The 19,684-nt window shown below is 41.4% G+C and overlaps 1 protein-coding gene across 6 annotated transcripts in view; it reads right to left on the bottom strand.

The window, feature by feature from the left end:
* SEMA3D (semaphorin 3D) overlaps window positions 1-19,684 on the bottom strand; it is a 155,034-nt gene that overhangs the window by 134,410 nt on the left and 940 nt on the right. The window contains exons 2-3 of one of the 6 annotated variants that reach the window (XM_026071341.1): window positions 8,833-9,003; window positions 8,236-8,346 (exon numbers count right to left, since the gene is read on the bottom strand). The exons of 2 other annotated variants lie outside the window; for them this stretch is intronic. The gene's annotated coding sequence lies outside the window, so the exon portion shown is untranslated. Of the gene's footprint in view, window positions 1-7,994; window positions 8,212-8,235; window positions 8,347-8,832; window positions 9,004-19,684 lie in introns of those variants that run through there. 3 more of the 6 variants (XM_026071352.1, XM_026071360.1, XM_026071330.1) reach the window with 3 other exon arrangements.

Raw genomic sequence — 19,684 nt, 5'->3', positions numbered from 1 at the left:
GCTAGGGCACTTCTTGGGAAAGTATCAGTTGACAAGGGCCAAAAACAGGCCAGCAAGCATATTAGCAAACATTATGGGCTATTGCAGTCCAATACTGTGCCTTGGCCTTGTTTAACTTACAAATACAGATGTAACCCATCTGTCTCTCATGTGGTCTGCCTGAGAGTACCTGCTCCCATGAGGAAAACACGCACGCCCTTAAAGTGATTAGCAGAGCAAGATAGCTAGTCAGAGAGAAAGCCAGCAAAGGACCGCACCAAGTTTTGACACTTAAAAAATACTGTCTTTCATTGTGTAGTTTCAGTGGAAAGAATGGGATGGCCTGAAACCCTGCAAAAAATTCCTCAGTGTGAATTCAGATGCCAGAATCAAGCCAATGTGGCCATCAGTTAGAAATGAAAAACAAAATGGGTTGGTAGGTTTTGTTAAGGAGTGGATAGCTAAACTATAAGTGAAATCTTTGAAATTTGACAAATCCTCAAATAACAGCAAACAGCTGATATCCACCACAATGCTTACAAGTGTCCTACAAAATCCTGCTCACAGGATGTGCTTTTAGAACAGAGCTTCACCTACTTCACCACAGATGTCTTTTGTTCAGCTTCCATGAGATATGGACCCCAAAAAAGAAACAGTGGAGACAAAAGCCATACGGGCAGCACTGTAACTTCGGTCTAACACTTGGAGGGGCACTGCTGACCTCCGGTACTTGTCATGGCCCTCATACCACATGTCACCACCTCTTCCCTTCTGCCAGAAGATCTGCTCGTGGAGTCACCCTCTGTTTCAGTCAGCATTGGCTGCATTAATTTAAGCAGCTTAAGTACAATGCTGCTACACTTGCTGGAAACAGATCTGCAGGACTGAGGACAGAAGGAATACAATGACCAAATGTGAGTGGAAATGGGTATTAAGCTTTTCAGCTGTTAGAGCTACAAAGAAGGATAGGTGATGAATCCCTTGCTCTCTTCAACCACATGCTCAGGAGAAGGGATTAGCACCGATCATATTTAAGATACTTATAAATTATTGCTAGTATCCTCTTTTCATGTCCAAAAGATGTGATGCCTATTTTTTTTTAATCAAATTCGTGAGAAGGAAAAACTAAAACAAATAATAGCATGGATCTTGGAAGAAAGTTTCAGGAAATATTTTATGGCAAAGCACAGTCCTGCCATCCAGCTGTTTTTTGTTTTTTGTTTTTTTTTTTTTTACAGTTCATGAGAGGGCAGCTTCTGCAGCTTCTTTTCTTTTTCCCATTCCAAAAGCCTTGGGGATGTTTCTTTTCATTTTTGAGCCCACTCTTCTGCTGGGAATTCTTTTCCCAAAGTGTGAGTATGAATGATATGAATGGATACTGTGCTACTGCTTACCTCTTTTCTTGCTGCTTGGTGTTATTTGCCTACCTCTTCTTGAAAACACAGAAAGAAACCTTTTCTTTTCATGGGTTTATTTGCAGCTGTGGAAGCTAGGGACTCTGTCTCCCTACATCCATTTATAAATTCTTCTGCAGAACTGAAGTAACATGTCTAGTGCGGAGAAGGTCTGGAATCAGGAGCTACCAATTTGTCTGATATAGAAAGCCTGATTGCCATAGTACTCAGCGCTCACACCTCTAGGGCTACAGGACCTCCTAAAAGCTAACAAAAATAGAATCAACACAAGAGCACTTGTTGGAGAGTCTGGTATCTCTTATTTACGTGTTAAAATGCTGAAATGTGTTTTCCTTTGTTGCTGGGTTCTCACCTCCCAACCTTTGGCAACGTTTCTCCTGAGCAATGCAGAATGATGCAGTGCCCCAGAGAAGTCTCCCTCTCCCTCTTCCAAACCAGGTAAAAGGACAGCAGAAAAAAGGTACCATGGAACTGGAGAGAAACTATAAAAAGCTAACACAGGTGCTACAGAAAGCAGAAAAATAGCAAGGTTTCTTTCCAGTTTCCTGTATATGTACATTGCGTCTGCAGACACAATTATGGATTTAATAGGCCCTGTCCAACTCTTTGAAGTCAAGGGAACCACTCCAGTCTCTTTAATCAGATTCTCTTTGCTTTACTCATTAATGGCATTTGTGATGTGACATAAAAGCACCCAAGAAGCTGTTATCTTCCCTTCAACAAACAGCTACCAAGATGCTCAACAGCCATGGCAGTGATCTTCCTAAATCAAACCCTGTGTGGTTTTCTTACATTAAAATACCATACACTCCTGCAGCGCTGTCAGTGATCAACAGGGAATATCAGCTCCAGCAGCCACTAGCCAGCAATATGGAAACCTGTCCCAGTTCAGCAGCAGACTGGAAATACTAACTGCTCCAAGCTGCAACAGCAGGTTTCTCCAAAGATGAAGGGAGCAGAAAGAAAAATCTGCTGCAGAGATTATTTGGCTGAACCTTCTGGCACTGAAGCAGGCTCCTGTGTTGCCAATTAAGAGGTTCACCCGAGCTCACTGCCTCAGAGCACTGGAACCTAAGCGAACAGTAAATATTTTGGACTACGGTTTGCTGTCAGAGATGCTGCTTTCCAAGCTCATGTTGCCGTTAATACCCCAATGTAATCCTAGTGGGGAAATGCAGTTGAGAGGAATTAAAGGAATACTGTGATACTAAAGCTATGATTCCACCATCCTAAATTTAGTCATCTAAAAACTGGTTGTCAATTCATTTATTTTCCATTTATAGTCATTAGAGAGAGAAAGGCACTTCAGGGGCTGATTCATCCCGGCAACTTTAGATTCTTGGATGGGAGTCTGCTCTGAGGTATCTCCCTCTCTACTGATTAGACAGAGGATCTATGTGACCAGCTTAGGTTGGATACTCAGAGTTTTCCCCTTGTAACCCTCGATCAGTGTTCCCAATAGACACAAAGCTCTAACAATTGGAGTCACTGCCCCATGTGGAATGCACCAGTACAGGCTGGGGGCTAATCTGCCGGAAAGCAGCTCTGCAGAGAAGGACCTGGGAGTGCTGGTGGACACCAAGTTAAGCATGAGGCAGCAATGTGCCCTTGTGGCCAAGAAGGCCAATGGTATCCTGTGCTGCATCAGGAAGAGTGTTGCCAGCAGTTCCAGGGAGGTGATTCTCCCCCTCTCCTCAGCCCTGGTGAGGCCACATCTGGAGTACTGCGTCCAGTTCTGGGCTCCCCAGTACAAGGGAGACATGGAGCTACTGGAGAGAGTCCAGCAAAGGGCTACTAAGATGATGAAGGGACTGGAGCATCACTCATATGAGGAAAGGCTGGGCGAGCTGGGCCTGTTCAGCCTGGAGAAGAGAAGACTGAGGGGGGAATCTAATCAGTGTGTATAAGTATCTGAAGGGAGGGTGTAGAGAGGATAGGGTCAGACACTTTTCAGTGGTGCCCAGTGATAGGAGAAGAGGCAATAGGAAAAAACTGAAACACAGGAAGTTCCATCTGAACACGAGGAAAAATTTCTTTACTGTGAGGGTGACAGAGCACTGGTTGCCCAGAGAGGTTGTGGTGTCTCCTTCCTCGGAAGAATTCAAAAGCCATCTGGACACAATCGTGTGCAACGTGCTCTAGGTGACCCTGCTTGAGCAGGGGGGTTGGACTAGATGATCTCCAGAGGTCCCTTCCAACCTCAACCATTCTGTGATTCTGTACTTGCACAAGAGGATCTTTCTAGTGAAAGTGGATTGGGGGCCTAGAAGAGATACTGGAATCAATTTTCTCTCAAAAACTGTCTGAGAATCAATGCTATAGGTCCAAACTTTGCTGCTACAGTAAAAGAATCTTCTGCAGCATGAATGAGCTCATCAAGGGCATTTCAGTCTTCCAAAACATCACTAAGCAACCCCATCAAATCAGCTGCAAGCAGCAACTATCTACAGCTGTGAAAGTGCAAATCACTTTATCTTTGTGCCTCAAAGCTGAGTGAGGATAGCACTTCATTCCTGTGGTAAATCTGTTTTCTAATATGCTTGACAGGGTTTTTTTTTCAGAAGAGCTTTAACTTATGCTCTTTGGACACAGCATGTAGCCTACTGGGGCTCTGAGCCCAGATGAGCCTTACAACAATGGTTGCAATACAAATGATAATAATAACATCTATTTCTGTTATGCATTGCCCTTACACACCTCAAAAGCTGTCTGTATCACTGAGATAAATTGTTTTGCTTGATTTGATTCTACCTGATGCAGCATGAACAATCAATGCTGTGTCAGGAGAGAGGAAGCTGCTGCAAACCCCTGGGCAAGAGCTGCAAAGACATGGAAAACACTAATGAAGTGTGGTCTGATTGCTTCATTTTAAAAATTGTGTGCATTTTTTTGCTATTAATCTTGGAAAACCTCCAAAATAAACTTGATAAAGTCCTGAGCATCACAAAATATGCATTCTTCCCCATACCTGTAAATCATCTTTGGCAGACTTCCCAATTTTAGTAATTATAGACTTCCCCCAAGTCCCCCACGCAGAGCTCAGAGATATAAGGCTTTGCGTGTGCTGTCTCCTGTTTTTAACTTGGAAATCTACAGCAAGTTATTACATGAACCACATATTAGACAGTAGAGCAATTCAACACCAAAAGACTGTTTAGGTGTCTGTATGGTTTGCTTGACGGATGTTACATTGCTGATCTATTTTTATGTATTATTTATGTTGGTATAGTGCCTAGAGGCCCCAGTCAGGGGCAGGACCCCATAGTGCTACACACACCACAAAGAGGGATGAGAGAGGCCCACCTCCCAGAAGTTAATAATTTAAGTATTTAATGAATGACACCAGATGGATAAAACAGTCAGAGGGAGCAGAAGGTGAGAGAGTTATGAAGTGGATAAGTAATGGGCAGAGCACAGCAGCTATTTAGCTGTATATAGGCAGCCTTGTGTTCCTGTCACTGTTGTCTGTTTTCTCTCTGTTCTCCATATTGTGTTTTACAGCCACCTGCCGTGGCGTGTGGATGAATGGGGCTTTATCCTGTAAACGCCTATGCATAGAGTTGTCCTCCTTGTGTCTGAAGCACTGGGCACTTGGAAATGCCTTCCACTGCCTGCATTAGGCATCTAGGCAAGATTCAGAGGAGGTAAGCCAGAAGAAAGAGGTAAGTACTGACACAGGGTGATTCAGAGCCCCTGAAGTAGGTGCGTATGATGTGAACGCACAGGGTTGGAGCTGCAGGAAGTATTAGGGCTCCTGAGTGTTTAGAGAGCCCAGGAATAAGCTGGTCTTGGTTCAAATCATATAATCTCCACCTATATTCCCCTCACGTGTTAATTATCAGGCTTTAAGCACCTCAGCCATGTTCCTTTGGCAGCAGGAACAACCTCAAGTCCTAACAGCGCCCAGTAGCGTAATGCCTAGTTCATGTCTAGGCTCTCTGGGGAACCAAGGGTTGGCACATCTCCCATCCAACTCACTGGCTGAGTCTTGGTGAGATTGAAGGTGGCTAGAGACATTTGCAGTGGGCTCATAAGTTCATAGCCTTGCAATCTAAAGATTCCTCTTGAATGTGAGAGTTCATATTTCACATCCTTCCTTTATTCGAGAGGAGATAAGTCAGGAGTGCTCCACACCTGGCAAAGGCCCCTGCAGCTTTTAGATCCCTTCTGTGAACTCTAAATCATCCTCTAAACTTAGGACAATTCACCTCTGATTTCTTGATGATGCAGGGCCCAAAGCAATAGGTCTGCAAGGTCAGTAAAAAGCAATAAAATCAAATTCCTGAAAAAAATATTTTGCTGTTCTGAATTCAGCACACCTTGGCATTCTTTATCATAAGTTTAGTCTGATATCATAAGTATCCACAGGCTCTCTGACACCAGATCCCTGTCACTGAGGGGGCTGGTTGCTCACTTGTCCCTGCTTCTTCACTAGTAGTTGAGCCAGCAGGTAGGGGCCTGAATAGCAAAGGGACTCACTCTCCCCTTCCCTGCAGAGCCAGTGAAGGAGGCAAGTGACAAGCAGTTGTGAGGAAAATGAGAGTCCAGCTGTGTGAAGAGGAACTCTGTCAAGGCTGGAGGTGGGACCCTCCAAAACAACAGGGACAAAGCATGAAAGCAAGCGTTTTCTTTGAAGAGTGGAAACCAAAAAGAGCAAACTAGTCACAAAAAGAGATTGCTGTCCCACAGGGTAACGAATGTAATAATACAAGGGAGGACTCTATTGCTGAGTCACGCCTACAGAAGGGTAAACTAATTAAGCTCATCTTTCTTTGAAATGCAAACTTGTGCAATTGCATGGGTTAGCAGGGGCCTCCGATGGGTCATCTCAGTCTCCCTCACGAGTGTTTATTGCTCAACCTTCCCTCAGAGCCTCACCATCCTACAGCTGCTTTGCACATGAACCTCCAGCAGCTCTAATGGAAGTTCCCAGCATTTTTATAGTACCTCCACTGTATAATTTTCATTTTCCTTTTTTTTTTTTTTTTTTTTGCAATGAACATAAAAATTGAATAGAGTCTCTTTGGATTTTTAGGATTTTTTAGGCATTGGTCCAGTTCAAATTTTTTTTTTTTTTTTGTAACTCACAGTGCCCATAATTGTAATTTCTGTGAGGGTCAGTCATTGTCAGGTAGGTAGCTACGACCTAAAGGTAACAGACTGTTCCAGCTAGCATGAGGCCATATTATTAAAGAAAAAGACATTAGAAATAGATTTCCAGAAGAGCTCAGCTCACATTGAATTACTAAGGCCTAGATTTCCAAATATAGCATTACGCAACTTGGAACATGTAGGCTTTAATAGATACAATATTTCTTACTAGTGCTTGCACTGTGGAATTTTGTTGGGATGTTGCTAGTCCACACAAAAGGACTGCGGCACAGAATTTAGAGGAGTGGGAGCTCTATCACATTACTAATTTTTCACAAAGGACTTCCTGAACTTCTAATAAGATATAACAGGAGGAAAACACAAGTTCTTTGAGGTGATTTCTGGTTTTTTTTGAGAGAATATTTCAGAAAACACTCTCACTAAAAGCTTCCCCCCTCCTAAAAATCAGGCTGAGTTGATTCTATTACATCCTTAAGACAGCATTCATTTTGCCTAGCTTTAGCCATCTAAAATACAGACATTGTCTTGGCTCCCTCCAGAGAGGGTGGAGACAGGCACTGCTGGGTGAATTCATCCTCTGCCTTAGATAACTATCTCAGAGTGGGATGCACTGCTCTTAAGAACACCTTATCTCTCTGTACTGAATATAGGGGAAGCTTAGCTGACCACCTTACACTATAGACAAGTGAAATAAATCCTATCTTGATTACATTTTCTTTTTAATCTATTCAGTATACTTCCATGGCTCCCATTATCACAATTTCTGAATGCCAATCTATTCTGAATTCATCTTTCTCATGACCTTATATATAGGGTAGTTTTATATCCATTTACAGACTGAGGCAGGCAGATGACAAGATTCAGACCTGCAAAGGTATTTATCAAGTTAGTTGTCTAAATTTGCAATCTCAGCTGACTAACAACTAATGACATAGACAAAGAAGTAGCAGTTGGGTGCCTTTAGGAATTTGCTAGGATCTGAACAGAAATGATTTGCCCAGGGACATACATCATGGACTTAACGTGAGGTCTCCTGAGCTGACAGCCTAACCTTAACATTAGGAAAATCCTCTGCTGTTTTTTGGAATTAAATGGAATTAAACTTTTGAAGTATTTACAGTCATGTCTTCTTTGTTAAACTGAAACAGGCTATGAACATTCAAATCCTTTAATTTTTCTTCATAAATCTAATCTGACTCAAATCCTCCCTTCTTATTTTATTGCTTTTCTCTGAGCTCTCCTCAGATGTTAACTGAGCAAAATGAGGCCATAATCTCAGGTTGGATTTTTAGGTGTTGCTGTGATACAAATAAACCCATGAACATCAACATAAGGGTTGATGTTCAGTGAAAATATTATACTCACTCCAATGAGCGCAGAGCCCCGGTTTGTAGCATTTGCGCTCTCTGTATCTCAGAACAGTGCACAGATGCTGTTTGTTGCACTTGTAGAAATAACTGACCAAGACCTTAAAACTGAAATACTTACAGCTTCTCAACAGGAGAGAGTCAGGGCACAGCGAGTGAAGGAGCGGATTAGCAGCATACCAACCACCCTGAGTCACTTCCCATAAAAGTGTACATTAGAAGCCTTTTAATTAGAGAAGCAGCTTACTTCACTTTGAAAGCAGACGTAGTATGTATACCCAGAGACTGGTCGTGCAGAGAGTTAGGGTAAAGACACCGCGCTGTGCGCTTAGCAGCATGCTGACTTCTGCATGTCGACAAACCTTATCAGACCAGAGCAGGCTTCAGTATTAGGCGATATCTATTTCCTAGAATAATCTTGCGGAAAACTGCTGAACACTAAGCACGTCTTCTGACTTCACTGGGACTTCTACCTGGGCATCCCAACACAGAATGGGGTGCAATTAATGTAAAGTTAGATGAGTTGATTTATAATTTAGGTTCTATTCATCACTCTTTTTTTTCTTTCTTTCTTTTTCAATGCTTTTGGTATGGTGGAACAGAAAAGCAAGTTTCCATAAGGAGACGGGTGACAGTCTCACACTATCCAAAAAATTGACAAAAGATTAAAACATTATTTCTAATGCTACACAAGTGCAATTTTCCCTTTTCAGGCCAGCAGCCTTGATCTCTAAACCACCCCAAACCACCCTGTATTGATTTTGAATTGTCAGAGCCCATCCACATTTGTTTCCAGAAACTTTAAGCAGAGAATATGGGCAGCTTGTGGGAAACATACAGCCAAAGTAACATGCATCTTTCAGGCAAGATGTTTAAATAATTGTGAAAGGTTTTTCACACTGCAGATTAATAGAGGGACATTTGATCAACTCCTATATTAAACAGACCACATAACTTACCTGGTTACTCTTATACTGAATCCAATAGCTTGTTTGTAGACTAGTGTATATTTTCCAGATAAGACTCACTATCTGAGGACACCAAGAAATGGAGATTCTGCTACTCCCTTAACAAAAAAGGACTTGACCATGTTTTCCAACATTTTTCCATCAAATTGCATTACCTGCCATCTGAAATTGGGGAAAAAACAAACAAACAAAAAAAAACAAAACAAAAAAACCCTCCCACACTGAAATGAGAAAGTTTTTGCCAGACAACCCAGCTTCAGAACAAGGAAACACAGTTGTTCTATATCAGGGTTTCCAAGCTACGTTTTGTGAACCACAAGTGGAACACGCTACTTCAAAGCTGCATACAAATCAGAAAATCCCACCTGTCACCATCTTTCTATAGGGGGTGAAGGATAAGAACTTACACTGCAAACACTGCTGAAAACTCAAATGCCTTTTTGGTACTTTCTCCCAGCCTAATAGAAAAGCAAGAGCTGGAAATGACACCAGAAGGGGCTGGGGAAAGACCACTCTGAAACCACATCTTCAGCTTGAGCATGTTTGGGAAATAAAGAGCAGTTGCTGCTGCCTCCGCAGCATCACAGAGCTTTATTTTGGAGTGGTGGCGCACAAGCAGGCCAAGTCTGGGAAACTTTCCGTGAAGCAGCATATTTGAAACTCAGATTAGACCCCATCAGGTGGGTCTAACATAACTAGCTAGATTTGATCAAAAAACAAACAAACAAAAAAAACCCCTACCTATGCCTAGGATAAAACACTGGAGACACTGACTGAGGATCCTGGTCCATCTGAACGTAACGTCTTGCAGGACCCTATAGCACTCTAAGCTATATAGAACAACCTTTGTTTCCACAGATGTCACTCACTAGTTACTCCATCCACTGCCAGCACCACTTCAACTCTTCCAAGGTCTTGTGCTCACACCTTTCCTCCTGTGTGGCTGAAGGATGAATGAGGAGAGACAGTACAGTTTAACAGGGCCATGCCTTCCGAGCATCAAAGTGCTATTTTGTTGAGAAAAGAATGAAAACAAATAGACAATAGGGATAATACAGTGCCTATTGCGAGACCTTGTGAGATTCCCCCAAGGGCATCTCAAAGGACCATGGTATTCTCTGCTGTTGCTTGCATCAAAGATAGCGATGCTACTTATGCTCAAAGTCATTGTGTCCCAGTTATTCTAGCCTTACATACAATGTCACTTATACGGATGAGCACAACACTTTATAGACAGTCTGATACTTTTATCTTGGAGGTGTCAGATCCCACTTTCCTTTGTGTCATGTGAATTCCTGAACAGAAAATGATCATAATGAACCCAAACACATTCCAAAATGCTCTTCTCAAGTCACTTTAATGGTATTTACCTTGCTTGCAGGGAAGAAGAGGACAAAAGGGACAAAATGGGATATATTTTTTTTAATCCTGTCACTCATTAAAGAAGATATTATTAAAATAGTGTGATAACCTAGGATAAAAATATAAGTACACCCTGGTCTGTACTAAGAAAATTACTATCCATATTTCAGTTCAGATCAACTGAGTAGAGATGTACCAGTGAGATAAGTGGTGTAGATGCTATCACAAAGAAAGGCTTTTTTTTAACCACTGTCATGAAAATCTGACACTAGACCTGAAACTGTCTATTTCTGAGTAGTCCCCCTTTTAACAGCCTACCACCGCACATGCAAGATCGCTGCTGAGTGCAGCACCCTTGGGGAACGGAGCTTTCCCTTCACGTCTGGACTATCACTAGGATTTAACAGCATGCAGCATAACTGTGCCTAGAGTTTTTATTAGTGCACTGAAAAAGAGGTAAATTGTAACAGCAGAAGGAGACAGAGTTTAAGAGGGGGAGAAGAAGACAGAGGCTGGAGCAGGGTGTACTGCGACTTGAAACTACTTGGAGAAATGCTGCAGCAAAAACATGAGGGTGGGTAAATTCCTCTAGAGGAGGTAAGTCCCCGTGCCCCAGGAGGCTACGCCGGCAGTCACCACGGGCTCAGCACAGGGGAAGAGCCAGAGAGAAACCAAGAACATACCAAGAATACGATGCCTTTGGTCTGCCCCCCCCCTTTTTTTTTTCTTTCTTTTCCTTCCATCCCTCTATGAAACCAGACCTCTAGGACTTAGAGCAATAATCTCCCTGCACTGTTCACTGCTTCCACTTCCAGCTTTTCTCTCAGGCTGTGAAAAGGTATGGAAACTGATATTTGAGCTTTCAGCAGTGTTTTGTGCCTAAGTATTTATCCTTCATTCTTACACATCTCTGCACAACAACGAATTAAAAAAAAAAAAACAAGTGAGAGAGAAAAGCTGCCATCACTGTGGGAGCCAAAGCACAATAATTTCTCTATACACCCAGTACCACAACATTTGATTTTAAGAACCATCAAGGCAATTGATCTCTGTTTTTCATGCTAGCTCTCGTGCTGCCATTTAGGAGAGTAATGATCTGTAGCAAATATACAGGAGCTTTGAGCTTGTGAGCACAGCACAGTATTGATCTGTACTTGAAAGTATAAATCTCTTTGAAAATTCCTACCTTTCCCCCCACCCTCTCCAGAGGAATACCGTAATAACAGAGGTCCATCATTTCCCTCCTCACATATTTTGTGAGTGAGTTTAAGCAGTTTTCAGCCTGCACAGTCTATAATGATTTTATCTGAAGGTGAAAAGTCTTCCCATAAGAAAACTAATCTAATTTCACTGAAAGGTGTTCATGCATCCTGGGTATGATATTGGGAAAGATATTTCTTTACCATAGATTTATTTTTACCTTTTTCTAGCTGAGGCAGCTTTATGACATAATATATGTCTGCTTTTTATATATGTCACTAGAGACTATAACCACAAAGTCATAACTCCAGAATAAATCTATACACTGCAAACAATATTACCCAGGACACTCATCTTAAAAAGATAGGCAGTAAGGAACAGCAGAAGTAAATGCACCCTTTCTTCTAGAAAGACGGCCTAAAAGACCCTTAAATGTGGATAATGTTAGTAACTCACTTGGATGAATCAATTCTCTCATTTTTTCCTCAATTAGCTGGGACCAGTCTTCCAAATATCACTCCCGGTCAGCTTTGCCTTAAAGCCTTTAAAACTTTGAGTTCCATTTAAAAAATAATAAATTGTGTCTTAAAATAAACACCTTGGATTTCTTCAGATCTGAGAAAAGCTCAGTTCTGATAGCATTATATACTGCATAAGACACCAGATAAACAGACCACAGTGATTCAGTCAGTAGTTATGTAAAGCATCCTTGTCTATTAAAATTGTTTTAGCCAAAAGATCAGATTCATAACTGAGATTTATGATCTTAGCTGCCTCTTTAGCCAGCCAGGTCCAGACCAACATAAGAAACTGTCTTTGGCTGTTGCCGAGACCTGGTACGTAGCCAAAGCTCCTTGACAATGCGTTCCCCTTGGCACACAGGCTCCGGCTCTTGGGTGCACATACACCAAAGTCGTGGTTAACCGAAGCAGTTTGGTGCTTATGGCATTCAGAAAACAGGCATTGCTCTGCCCATCTTCCTTGGGAAACCCAGGCGGGTAGGCATGCTCAAAGCGTGCCCGGTTCTCCCACAAACTGAACCTAGATGAGGATCTCCCAACCTCCTTCATCCAGCGGCTCCGAATTTAGAGCGCTCCCTCAGCAACAGGTAGGGTTGGACCCCTGTTCTAATGATTAATTCAATATTTAGTTCTGTATCAAACAGATATTTGCTTCTATATATACAGACAGACAGACAGACAGAGACACACACACACACTTATATGTATGTATGTATGTAGGTATATATATTTTTTGAAACAAAGAAAGGCCTGACCTTACATAGACACCTATCTGCTGGGAGAACTCATAAGTGAGAATCCCGAAAAGCAGCCTTCTGACAAGACTTCTGGCTTTTGGGGATCCCATCTTAATCACCTACCTCACCCAGGCACTGCTTAAGGAGCAACAGCACTTGCTTACTAGCTTCTCTGTACAGCTCTATTCCCCAAAACACTTTCAGTGTACACTGAAAGAGTAGCTGGCTGCTTCTAAAGGCATATGACAGCCCTTAGCTGTTATAAATCACTCCAGTAACTCCAATTAAGGTTCTCTAATTTACACCAATTGAAGATGCAGCTCGTTATATCTTGAATTTTTTGCAACATAAGAATTGGTCTATGCTACCATCATTCCCACCAAGACTGTCCAGCTCCTCAGTGCAGCAGTTTTATCTACAAGCTCTAGCATAAGTTCACCCTTCATCTCCAGAGCACATCATATTAATGGAAAATATACTGCGGCTTGTGCAAAATTAAAAAAAAAAAAAAATCTGTGGATGGTTTTCCTGTAATTAACATGATCTTTATCAACCCCCTCACCCAAGACTATTTTAATGGAATCCCACCCAGAAACTGTGTTTTCTTAAGTTATAACTCTGAACCAAAGTCATGCAGATTTAGAAATCCATTGGCAAACAACACTTTACAAAAATTGTGTGTTAAATTTGGGGTTTAGGAAGGGAATGGAGGTAATAAAGATGTCTTCTCCTATTAGCTCAGCCTTTTGAGTGAGCTAATAAAAGCCTGGGTTTCTATTCCTTTGAATTAACCTGTTCCTGCAGCTTAATGACTTGCAGTATCTTGCTCTCAGATAGCTCCTTTCACCTGGGTGACAACAGCTGTCTTCACTGTTAATGTGCAGAGATATGTGCGGATCAGGTAAAAATTGGTATGCCTGTTCCACAGATGAATAAATTGAAATATCTTTTTTCTTTCTTGGTAAGCTTGGGTTTCTGCATAGTATTTCTAACAGAGATTTTCTAAGATAAGGTGTTCTGCTCCAGTTGAAACAAAAAGGTTTAGAGCCTCTGATTTAAAGTATTACATGGCTCAATGGATCCCAGAATTCCAGATTTTTTCATGTGGAGACTTTGTGCCTCTGGAAAATCCTCTAACTTCCTTATAACTTGCCTCCCCAGAATAAACTGGAATCTTTGAAGCTGTGTCATTCAGAAATTAATCTGCTAACCTAAGGAGGCCACAGGAACCAAAAGTCAGGTTAATTCAATGTAAATAATTTATTGAGGCATTAGGCCAAATTGGATATTTATCTTTCACAACAGGGGATCTCATCATGCCATTACGAGTTCTACTCTGCCCTGATGCTTACATCATTCATCAACCAAAAAACAGGCTGTGACCGCTGTTTATTCTACCAAATAAAACTATTTATTGGTTTTTGCTTTCTTGATGCTTCCATGTCTCTTAGTCTCATGTGCTTGCTGATTCTTGTCCTACATTATGGCTGTAAATGTTTTTTGTTTGTCTAATTAGATACATCACTAGTGCTAAATATAAGGGGATCTTCGTTACTGACTGGAACCTCCTGATGCTGCTGCAATGTAGCTAATAAATTAATAACAACTTTTTTGAATGAGAAAAAAGTCCACTGTTTTGCAATTAATGAATATATAAAATGAAGTGATAAATCATAGTGATCCATATCTTATGTGAGCTTCACACTAAAACTAAGAATTTAAAAAATATGGAAAACATTTTTTTTCTAATTGTGTCTCCTCTGATTTCTATTAAATGAGGGATCTTCACTGATGTAAGATATCATCACACTGTAAGCAGGACATAGTGTAGTCGCTTTGAAGTTTTATTTGTGTTCTTAATAAACATTTTCAGGCACCTGCTCAAAGTAAATAACAGTCATGGAATTGAATAAAGGATCAATATTTTATATGCAGGTGGAAGACGTCTTTTAAAATGCAGAAATCTTGCAATGACACAGATTGTGAAGAATGTTAGAAAAATATTGGGGAAACCTTACAGTCTAGGCTGAGTCTTTCTGTACTTCTCAGAGAAAATACATTTGCAACAGCGTATTGCTATTTGCCATTGCCTGTTCATTTTATTTACCTTCCCTTAAGTGTAGCTGTTTAGCTCTTTTCCTGCCAAAGGATGTTATGAACACAGTTTTCCTTTATTACACTGCTCTAAAGCCTTTTGTACTATAAGTCTTCACAAAACCTCACATATGTATATTATAAAATTACAGGGAATAAGTTCCATATGAAAAAATCATCATATTTCTTCATACTGTTTTTTAGCAGGGATTCTGACATTAAGCATGGGAGCAACAGACATTGTTTTAATTCTTCGCTGTGGAAGGAAAAAGAAAATCAACTTTTTGCCTTTGGTTGAGAAAGAATTTTTTACATTCTCCCTCTTTGCAGTCTCTCCCTTGCAAAACCAAAAAAGGATTTTAGCCACACAAAAAGTAACCACAATTATATGGATTGTGTCATTGATAAATTCCAAGGGAATATAACAGGCTAGGTAGGCACATACCATTAGATCTAGCTCTTCAAAGTATTAAAATTCTAGCCAAGATTCAGCTGGAATATTTGGCCACATCAGCCCTCAGAACTGCATTTAATTTTTAAAAGACTTGATCTCACTCTAGATTTAGACTTTAGGAAAGTACCTCTTTCAAGAAAGCATTTTCATAGCAGTTTATCTTTAAACATGTGCTTAGGTCCCTTGAAGTCACTAAATACAGATAAACTGAGAACAGGCACAAGTCTTTCACTTCATGACAGCCTGCCTTAGTTTTGTATAATTTTTAGTTAATCCTAGCCTTTCTGTTTGGAGTGAATTTAGCCCTGAGTTATGCTGATGCAGGATGGGATCAGATTCAGGGCTTCAAAGTCTTCAGGATTTTTGGAAGGGACATTCCAGGAAAATGGGTAATTTTCCTCTTTCCCACCCCCCAGGAAAAAAAAAAGAAAAAAAGAAAAAAAAAAACATCATATCATTGGAGTATTCTCAGATGTTATAGATTTTTTTTAGTCTCTCTTCTTTTTGCTTAACAACTGCTTCCTGCAAGGTTCCTGATTCACTGATTGGAAACAGTTTAATTCTGCATATTTGTTTTGCTTTTAAATTGAGCACATCCAAAGGAAAAGCTCACATGACTCTTCCTTCCGTTTACACTAACAGAGGAGGAAAGAAATAAATGAAAAGATGCACAGAAAGGATAGGTGTTACTGAAAGCTGAGTAGTACCTACGGTGTGCAGTTCGTGCAGTGGAGAGGGTCCTCACTGGTTGGAGATCTGTGTATACGTATAAGCTCTAGAGCATGAATTTGTCTCTAGCCATATATATCCTGAGCCCTTTAGGATTCTTCCTGTAAATGAAGGTTGCAAATAAATGCCTCTAACATACTGTGCTTAGTCTGGTCAGTGAAGCTGACTATAGGTCAACTAGCAGTTAAAGCTGACTATTAGGAACCAGCAGTGCTCTGAACCTTAATCACATTTTCCAGTTATGTTGTAGGAAAGTGCAATGATCTAGTTAAGGTCAATCTAATGTTCTAGACTTAAATGCCGCACCCATAACCCTGATAATCAAATCGAGTCAATGAGTCAACCCAGATGGGAATCCAGGTTCTTCTTGGCTTACTGTTATCTGCTCTGCCCATTAGGCTGTATGACTTCCATAAATTATTTTGGAGTTGCTGTGAAAAGAAAATAAATACACACGATGCTAAATGTCGCTTCCCAGCTGTAGTGTAAATTGGAATTTTGGAATACAGCACTGCTCTCTGACTCATTCTGGATCCACTCCAGGTGATGCTGGATCCATCCATGCTGGGGAGAGAAGAACATAAGGGATTTTTCTTTCTTTTTTTTTTTTTTTTTTCTTTTTCTATCAGCCACTGTCAGATAACACGTGGATGTTCATGTGGTATGTCTCTAGGATGCAAAAGAATAACAATGCAAGAGGGGGCCTTTCTGAATACACAGGGATAGAGAGAAGAGGATAAAAGGACTGAAGATTTATACAGGAATAGTTTAAGCACTACCTCATTGTCAGTGCTAAGTTTATAACAAATACATGAAACCCAGACAGAAATGTTGAGGGGGGGAGGGAGGGGGAAAGTTATGACTGAGGTGTATCACTATATAAAAGACAAAAAATAGCACATCCAAGGAGCAAAAATTTGCTTCACATATAGTTTAAATACAGCCACCACACTTCACATCTCATGGGCATGGCTTTACTCTGAGCTTCTCTATTGCTTCTTTGTAGTTGGAGAAAGTCCAAAAAGCAAGGAAAACAAACACATCACACATTCACTGTGTGATCTATTGGTTTAACAACACTCATTGCACACCTTAAACATTTTCTACGGGTTAAGAAGACAATGGGCCCAGTACAGCTCCTGCCTTTCATGCAGACTGCCTTGCCAGGATAAAGCAGTGGCAAAGGCTGCTTAACCAGCATCGAAGGATTCCCTCATGTAGGAAACCTCAAAGCATATAGAGGTGGCTCAGTGGCCAGTTCCAGCACAAGAGGCTTCACCCAAAGACATGCCGGTATGTGCTGGGAATTCAGCGGATATTCAGCTGAGGAATCAGCCTCTCAGGAGCCACAGGTTACTGGCGTGTCTACATTGCAGTGTAAACGCTGAAGAGACACCTGAGATTACAATTTCTGTACAATTTTAACAGCAAAAGCAGGAACCAGAGGGGAAAAAAACAAAACAATGCAGAGATTCAAAAAGAATCTAGAAATGTGTCGTTATTTTGAAGACTCCAAGCTGACAGCATGCTTACAGACCAATTCATTGAATGCTTATGGCCTTCTGCAAATTAAACTATAAAGACACAGACTTGGTGGAGCCTTCACAACTCCACTTGTTCCGTGATAGCGTAGGGAAAGAGAAGATGAGAATACATCTCTGTCTAGGACCGGATGAAAAACAGAGACAGGTTTTGTTGGGAGTGATTCATTCTTTGGATCAGCCTTTTAATACTTTAGTAGTTACAGTGCTGACTTATTTATTTTTATTATTATTAAATCTCTGAGTAATAATGATGCAGTGTCCTTGAATGCTTAAAGAGCTCTCTCTCAATGAGCAGCATTCACTTCTATTTAATATTCTAGTTTAATTAAAATAATCTTTCCTAGGGCCCTATTTCATTTAATTCAACTGCAAAATCCCAATTGACTTTCAAGGGTGCAGCATAATTTGCATAATGAACACAGTGATAGCTACAGAGAAAACATCACCTCTTAGAAAAAATATCAGGAAGTAGGGTGAGAGTGGGGCTATTATGTACAGTGTTTGGGAAGCTTTTGCTGACAGCAAAACCTAGAACTGGAGAGAAGCAGGAGGAGGCTGGTTCTTGAGAGTGAAATCCAAAACAGATAGCACTCTTAAAGGGATCGAACTGTAGGTACCCACCAAGCAAAAGCTGAGGGCAGGAATATGACTCAAAATCGTGCTTTTCTGAGATTTATTCACCTTACTCAATACTATTGGAAGGCACTTCCCTTTAACCGGGATTATTGTCCTGAGAGCATCTTAGGAAGGCAGACATGCCAGGTCTTTCAGCCAAAGTCATTCTTATCTTTTGAGCTGTGGCAGAGGATAACAGGGAGGCTGCTGCTTCCTTTTCTGGTTAAAGTGTGCCATGGGTAGAGCACTTACACTGGTTGGGCGAAACTTGGGTTCAGATCTCTTCTGCCTGATTTGGAGCACATACCTCTTCCAACCACTGTGCTTCATTATTTTATCTAATGGGTAGTCTGCTCTGTTCACCATACCCTGAGAATCCCTGTTGGACTGATCCAGTGGTAAGAAGAGGGAAAGTAAATTTAGTTCCTGGATCTCCAGCTAGTCTGGATGTCCAAGCCAAGATAAAGTTCAAATAAAAGTGAAGGCAAGCTACTCAGCCTGATCAAGGCTGAAATGTTTCTATTTATGAAGCATTGCAGAGAAGAACTTGTCATGGAAACTTTAAGAAAAAGAGGTGTGACACCTGCAGAATTTGGGTATTAATTTTGGTAGTAGGATTACAATTATGGATTAAAATACCCAAATTCCACTTTAGAAAGAAACTTTGACATCCAGCTGTCATTGATTTAGAAAAGACCTACGCCCCTACAAATCTCACAGGAGCCAATGAGTAGTTCTTTTCAGGCCCATAATGAGCTAAAAAAACCTGACTAAAAGCCAATGATGCACAAATGCATCAAATACATTAATGAGGGCTTGAAGAACAGAATAAAAATATTGTTCTGTACGGTAAGTCATTTACTAAGCATTAACAGTGAAATCCAGTCTCTTTACCTGTTGGCTAGATCTGCAAGCAAGTGGTAAAAAGGAAAAGCGACATGATACAATTGCTGCAGAAGTTCTAGCCTGCATCTTGAATGACCAGCTTTGCGAGGCAAGGAGATGCAGGGTTTAGCTGCTGCCTTCTCAGCAAAGTGCTCCCTGGTGTATGGTCAGACTGCTCCATTGATCTCTATTGTTCTTGGACAAGTTTTCCCAGTTCAAATAAAAGCGAAACATTTTTAAAGGAAATACAGGCAGCTGCTTTGCGATTCTTCAGTACCCAGGCACCAGTTACCTCACGTGCTCTGGAATGCTTCTTTGCTAAAAGCAGCAACTTTCATTTTGCAATATTCACAGCGAAAGAGGGAGCTTTAACACCCTCTGTGCTATTGCTCAAAGCAGAGGTTGTCAGTGCGAGAAGACTGATCATCTCCCTCCAGTGAGCACCCCGGGCCAGCCAGGTGCTCTGCCACTACTAGTGACAGACACCTTCAACACGATCGCGCTCACGGCAGTGCTGGAGGAGTGCGAGGAAAGGAAGGGTTTCTGCCCGCTGGCCTGAGGCGCCGCAACTCCAGAATGCAACAGTTCCGCTGCTCTGCAGGGCTCGTCGTGCCCGCACCGTCCCTCCGACCGCCCCGACACAGCCGGGCAGGGGAGAAGCGGGAGCAGCGGTGCGACCGGCAGCGGCGGGGTCGGAGGCAC

Source organism: Apteryx rowi, unplaced genomic scaffold, assembly GCF_003343035.1.
Source record: "Apteryx rowi isolate R43461 unplaced genomic scaffold, aptRow1 scaffold_108, whole genome shotgun sequence".
NCBI classification, from domain to species: domain Eukaryota; kingdom Metazoa; phylum Chordata; class Aves; order Apterygiformes; family Apterygidae; genus Apteryx; species Apteryx rowi.
The sequence above is the reverse complement of the archived record's forward strand: the minus strand, read 5'-3'. Positions and strand labels throughout refer to the sequence as shown.